Below are 6,997 nucleotides of genomic sequence, written 5' to 3' on the forward strand. Positions count from 1 at the left end.
GTGGACAACCTGAAGGTGGCTGATACGCTTCCCGTTTAACAATCTCCTCCCTGTCTCTGCCTTGGTGGCACCCTGGGGACCATCTTCCCACGATGGAAGAGTACAGAGTCTCATCAACACGGGAGGGAACAGTGGGTTTGCCACCACTTTGTTTTTTCTGGGAGGTATTTGCCTCTGGCAATCCCTTCCCATCTCCTCCTGACATCAGGTCAGCATCTTGGAACCTGGGCTTCTCCCAGATTCCAGTATTCCTGCCAAGAAGCTGATGTTACAATGACACAGATATGGCATGTCACACGTGATGGCTAAACATCCTAAGACAAGGGGATTGCAGGTGTCATTGTGTGGGTCCTTCCATCTGTTCCAGAAATGTGGAGCCTTGGAGAATGAAAAGATGGGAAACTCACAGGAGCAGCTTCAGTGCTCAGCCCAGAACCAAAGACAGTGAGAGGGCTGTACCTTCTGTGGGGAGCCTGTGCTTCATACAGCTGTCTTGCAGCGGTTAGACTACGGGAATAATCCCAGTATTTGAAAATGGGTTTATCTGTGAAGATGCTGAAAGTGAAAGTGAAGTTGCTCAGTTGTGTCCGACTCTTTGCGACCCCATGGCCTGTAGCCTACCAGGCTTCTCGGTCCATGGGATTTTCCAGGCAAGAATACTGGAGTGGGTTACCATTTCCTTCTCCAAGAGATCTTCCCAACCCAGGGATTGAACCCGGGTCTCCTGCATCGTAGGCAGACGCTTTACCATCTGAGCCACCAGGGAAGTCAGAAGATGCTGAATCCTCCACATTTCCCGAAACAACACCTTTCATTGTGTGAAAAGTGCAAGTGTTAGTCATTTAGTTGTGTCCATAACCCACCAGGCTCCTCTGTCCATGGAATTCTCCAGGCAGGAATACTGGAGTGGGTAACCTTTCCCTTCTCCAGGGGATCTTCCCGACCCAGGGATTGAACCTAGGTCTCCTGCGTTGCAGGCAGGTTCTTTATCATCTGAGCCACCAGGAAGCACCTTTCACTGGGTGCATGTAAAGCCCAGAAGAGCAGAACTAGAGAGAAATATATTGCTGACGCTCGGTCACACGACTTCTCATCCGGTCTGTTTTCCAGCTGCCAAAACGGATGCCCAGGCCCTGGTGTGTGTGTCTTGTGCGCAGGTCTGTATCAGCTGAGACCTCTCTTGGAGACTGGAGAAGTTAGCTTCACACTGGACCCATCCCATCCTCTGTCCTGTCTCTGCTTCCCTTCAGCAGCTCACCTTGCTTATTATTTTCACACATGCCTTTCTCCCAGTTCCCTCTGAGTCTCACACAGTATGGAGCTTGGAGATCCAGACCTGAAGAGGCCCATCGTATGTGCTTGATGAAGAAGCGCCTGGACCCATGGCAAAGGGATCCAGTGGTAGGGTCACCTCTGGCCTGGCCGATCCTGTTTTGTCCTCCACTCCAAGGACATTGCCGAGAATTACAGGTGGTCAGCACTTACTGCTGAACATACATCTTCGTGAGAACCTTCCAGGGCTCTGCCTTCTCCCCGTCGGTGCCACCCCAGGTCCCCAGGCCCCTTGACTCAACACTTTAGCGTTTAAACTGGCACATGATGTAACCAAAGTCTCCCAGGGAAGGCCACCCGCCTCTAGTGCACCCACCTTAGCTACTGTGTCAATAAAAAATGATTCATGTTCCAAAGCGCTTTAGAATTATCTAGGTCACACCTGGTGATGCCGTCAGCAGACCCCTCGATGCATTATATATCACAGTGAGCAAACGACCCCAACTAGCCAGCCCCCAAGACCTCAGTGGCACACCAACCAGACTTTTGGGTGAGGAGGGCCAACCCACTCCCCTACCCCTTACCCCCCAAGCTGGACACTTTATACGTCCTGTCCTCTCAGTCTGACACTCAGAGGGAGACCACAGCTGCCTCTCCTTCTGCAAGACCCAGTTTTCCCAAACTCCACCCACTTGCCCAGGAGAGCAGGACCGATGGAGTGGGCAGGGGGATGTGATGCCAATGTACACACTAAACAGAACTGCCAAGCACATGATTGTGGTTTGGAAGAGATGTCAGGAAAGCCTCCTTCAGTTATGGAAATTACTGCAAAATAAACAGAAACCAGTGGGTCGCCTTCTTGTGCAAGTTCTTGCTGTTCTTTTTCCTCCTTTTCATTTTCGCCATAAGAATCCATAACCCGGCTGGGGAAAAGGTCTTCCTACATAATATAAAAGCATTGGAACTGCTGGTGATATTAATAATACTTTACATTTATAGCCCATTTCTCACCTTTAAAGCCCTTTATAAAATTAACTAATTAATCCCCTTAGCAACAAAGTACTTACTTTGTTGGCTTCTAGGCATATAATTCAGTAGTGGCCTGAATTATACATCTCCCTGTCGAGTGGTTTGCCATTGTTTTCAAACACACAACATTGGTTGAGATGCATTTTCTGTTCAATTCTGAAGTCAAATTTTAAAAATCAGTATAAAAGAAATGGGGCGGGGAGAAGAATTCTAGCTGCAGCAAATGTATCCCAATTATCAGCATGTGCTAAAGGCAGAAAATGTTTTCAGCACTGAATCTCATCTAAGGCTTGCTGGGTATCAACCGGTGCCCTAGTTGCTATCATCTCTGACAGGCTCACATAGAACATTCTAGAAACAAGCATCCTTGATTCTATTTACGCCTATTTAAAAATAAAACTGACATCAATACTGATATTGCTCTGGGCTATTATTGCCTCAGGTGTTTTTCCTCTTTCCTTTTTGAGGTTTGAATCAATAGACCAGCAAAGACAACGGGTAAAACACTCCCTCATTTTTCTTCCCTGCCCCTGCTCTGTACTTGCCCCTCCCTCTCTCACACCTGTGGGTCCATTCGGTGGTAGCCTCCCTGCAGAGTATAGTTCCTGGCACTTTGTTGCTTAACCGCTCAGTTGTGCCCAACTCATTTGCGACCTCAGGAACTGTAGCCCACCAGACTCCTCTGTCTTTGGTATTTTTCAGGCAAGAATACTACAAGGGGTTGCCATTTTCTACTCCAGGGGATCTTCCCAACCCAGGGATTGAACCCACATCTCCTTCATTGCAGGAGGATTCTTTAACACTGAGCCACAAGGGAAGTCTTTTCTGGCACAAATATGCTAGCCCAAGCCACTCCTTTGGACCCTGGGAGGAGTGGATAAGGGCCAGGTGGGCAGGAGGCAGGGCCAGGGTGTGTGGTCCCCTCCCTCTGGGGCTGGGAGGGGCAGGAGGTGTGTCCTCTCCCAACTCTGTCTCCAGGTGCCCACCCTGCTAACCTTGGCCTCCTTGGATTGCCAGGCCCTGAACTGAATGCCCCACCACACTACCCACATCTTGGCAAAAGAACCTGATTAAACTCTCTTCCATCCCACTCATGTGGGGCCACCTGGTTCCATTGCTCCCCTTTTTACACTTGGGGAAACCAAAGCCTAGAGAATTCCATTGACAGAAGAGCTTGGCAGGCGAAAGTCCATGGGGTCAAAGGGTCAGACACGACTTAGCGACTAAACCACTACCAAACCCCACTGGTGGCTGTAAGCTTGGCTCAAGCCACTGCCGTGACCATCAAAGCCCACGTGCTTGCGGCTGCTCCAGGAGGCCCCCTACCCATGACCCTCAGTATGGTAGGAACTGAGAGAGGATTCCAAACATGCAGAGAAGCCCACTGTGGGCCCCCCACCACTCGGACTCCTTTGGGAGTCTGCACTGGGCTCTTGGTGCTGAGAAACCCCGGCAGAGGCTCTGCTGCTGAGTCTGCCCAACGGGCCCCTTCCCTTCCTTCCTGGGGTAAAATCTGCATATAGTCACTCTGCCAGAAAACAGACAAAGTAGAATTCTGAGGGTACAATGAAATCTCTGCCTTTCCCTGCTCTGGGTCCTGCCATTTCTGGCTGGGCTGCTTTTGTCCTGAGCCGGGGTGCCCAGGCCCTGGTGGGGGACACTCCCATGCGACCTGGGATGTCTGCACATTTCACAGACACACTCAGGGCTGTGACGCAACTCCAGTGGCCTGCACGTTCCACCAGATTCACAGCGTCCACGGCTGTGTCCACCTTCCCATCTTTAAACCTCCCCTTGGCCACACCTGGGGTTAGAAGTCCCTATTAAAAATCAAATTCCGTTTTTACAAAATCCTCACTCATAGATATTTCCCACCTCCAGTTGTAAGTTTCAGTGTCAGCAAGCAACATGCTGAGCCAAGTATCTTCCCACCCCTGAGAAGAGCTGGACCTGAAGCCGGGAGCCCTTGGAGACCCCTCCTCTGTTTGGAGCCTTGGTCCCTGCAGGAGGAGGAAGCACAGAAGAGGCCCTGGAAGCATCTCAGTTTAGGACGCAGTGGGATGTCGTTGGAGTCAACAGGCCAGCCTCTAATCCCCTCTGGGCTGTCCCCCCACGGGGCTGTTGCAGGTCACACAGCTGCAAGGTGCAGAGCCGGCCCCCTAACCCTTGGACCCTCAGCTGGATTCTCCCTGAGCCTCGGGCTCCTCCTCTGTGAGGTGGGCTAAGCTGATCCACCACCAGGGCTGTGGGGAGGACTGCATGTTGATAGAGGATGCACGTAAGGCCTGAACTGGGCCTTTAGCCAGTTCCTTCCCTTCTCTCCCACGGTGGCGAGTGCTCTCCCGGCATCTACTCGGGGTTCTTCCTGTGTGAATGCACATCAAGTTCCCATGCAGAGATTCAGGTCCACTGGGAGAGGGGAATCTAGCAAAGATTCCACAAGAGGCCGTACCCCCACCCCAGCCACCCCTGCCCCAGGTGCCAGGCGCCCATACCCACAGGAGTCAGACCCACTTTGTTTACCAAACGGCGCATCCTAGCACAGCTCTGTTGCCAAGGACAACGGTGACTGTCCCGCTATTATTCAGAACACTGTTATATTCTCTCTCTCACAATAGAGAGAAAGAGCATGTTCTAATGAGCAGAGGGTACGAAAAGGCTCGGCAGCATCAGGACACCCCAAGGACCAAGCCTGAATGCTAACCTGTGAGAGGAAGTGCTTTTGGAGGAGCTTGGCAAGTGGGCTGCGCTGGCCAGGTGCCCGCACCTGCAGCCCCTTGTCGGTGGGTCTCAGAGCATCCCCATGTATGGCTATTCAGACATTGGGAGGGGTTCATACAGCCAGGCGGGCTTCCCTGGTGGCTCAGACAGTAAAGAATCTGCCTGCAATGCAGGAGACCTCGGTTCGATCCCTGGGTCAGGAAGATCCTCCGGAGGAGGGCATGGCAACCCACCATGGAGAATCCCACAGACAGAGGAGCCTGGCAGGCTATAGTCCACTGAGTTGCAAAGAGTAGTACACAAGTGAAGCGGCTTAGCATGCAGGCACGCATACAGCCAGGAGCTCGACCTCTCAAATGGCCAGATGACTGGGCCTCTACAGCCCTGTCCCAGGCTGCACTGATGTGTCCTCAGATGGGATGTCCTCCCTGAAGGCCAGGGGTTGCCACGGCTCCAGCCCCGTGACCGCCACTCCACAGAGCAGACAGGGGGCGAGTGAGACCACCCACCCGTCAGGCTGAGTCGAGGGAACCCACCCAGCTTCAGAGAAACAGCTGGTACCAGAGAGCCGGCAGGGAAGGTCACATCCCCCGAGTGGTGCTGACATATTTAATATGTCATATTTATTTTCGGGATAAATTCCAGAAAAATGACACAGAGTCCCCTCCAAGGGATGAGCACAGCGGCAAGGACCCCAAGGCGAGTTCAAGACCCGTGTGTCAGGACGGGAACAATTTGCAAAGGTGCCCATAGGGAAGGGGTTAGAAAAGCAACCACCCCAGAGGGCACCACCTCTGGGTGGGAGTCAGGCAGAGAGTGTGGCCACCCAGGATCGAGGCAACAGGCAAGGACAGCCACCCAGACTGCAAAGACAGAGTGAAACCGAAGCAGGGAGTAGCAAGGGAACACCGCATGTCTGGAATATCACAGGGAGCCGGTCCCGGGCAATGGTGCAAAAGTGGAAGAAATAGGGACCCCTTTTCCGACCTGGCCTCAGGTGTTCACAGGTAGGTCTCGGAGACTTGGAAAGAGACTGAAGCTGAGAAGGGGAGAGACTCCCTTCCTCTACCCACTCCTGCCATCTAATTCTGCCGGAAAAGAAGATGCTAGAGGGGCAGAGGAGAGCAGCCATCACTTGAGTGCTTGGGAAGATGGAGGGAGACCCAGGCGGATAAAGGTGCAGTCCGCCTGCCCTCTGCAGCATTCTCGTGGCCCTCGGGGGCCTGCGGAGCCCGAGTTGGCGTGGAGACCACGGTGAAGTAATCTCATGTCAAGAGCCCTTCTAGGAACGTGAGGCCGAGCTGTGGCGATGGGAAGGTTCGGCCAGTGGAGTGATGGGGCGATCACCCTATTGTGTCAGGGTGCACTCCGCCTGCTTGTGGGGGAGAGGGGCGCCTCCACCCACGGCTTCGCCCCAGAACACAAGAAAAAGAGACACAGAAATCAGAACATCGCTGTGAAACTTTGCAGTTCCTGATCAGAAATCGTCGGAACAAGAAGCTCCTATTTCAACAATTAGCATCGGGAACAGGTTTACAAACCAAAACCACAGTTAGTGTGCTGATGAATCTGAGTTTGACCTCAAGCTTCTGCCCTATCTTTGGCTGTGAACAAATAACAATAAACAAGTCTTCAGATGTACGGGTGTGTTCCTAGGAGACTGCTTTAAATCATGTTATTTTGTAGTAATATACCATCTTTCCACGTGTCTATTATGTGTTTGGAAAGTTATCTCAACTTAAAAAAAGGACCTTGCTGCATTTAAAATAAAAACACTGAAAAATGGGTTAACCCTCTAAACACCAGGCATATAAATACACAGCCAGTGCTCTGGGCCATATATTTTTTAAAGAGAGATTGCCTTTTTGTTTTTATTTATTTAATTTTTTGGCTGGGCCATGGGATATTAGTCTTCCAAACAGGGATTGAACTCACATCCCTTGTGTTGGAAACCCAGTCTTGACTACTAGACTGT

General features: G+C 51.7%; 1 non-coding gene across 1 annotated transcript; it reads right to left on the bottom strand.

Moving 5' to 3' along the window:
- Window positions 1–694: 694 nt before the first annotated feature.
- On the bottom strand, window positions 695–766 carry TRNAR-ACG (transfer RNA arginine (anticodon ACG)). Its single transcript has one exon. It is a non-coding gene; the product is annotated as a tRNA-Arg (tRNA).
- Between the last annotated feature and the right edge of the window lie 6,231 nt (window positions 767–6,997).

This window comes from Budorcas taxicolor, chromosome 12 (genome assembly GCF_023091745.1).
Source record: "Budorcas taxicolor isolate Tak-1 chromosome 12, Takin1.1, whole genome shotgun sequence".
NCBI lineage: Eukaryota > Metazoa > Chordata > Mammalia > Artiodactyla > Bovidae > Budorcas > Budorcas taxicolor.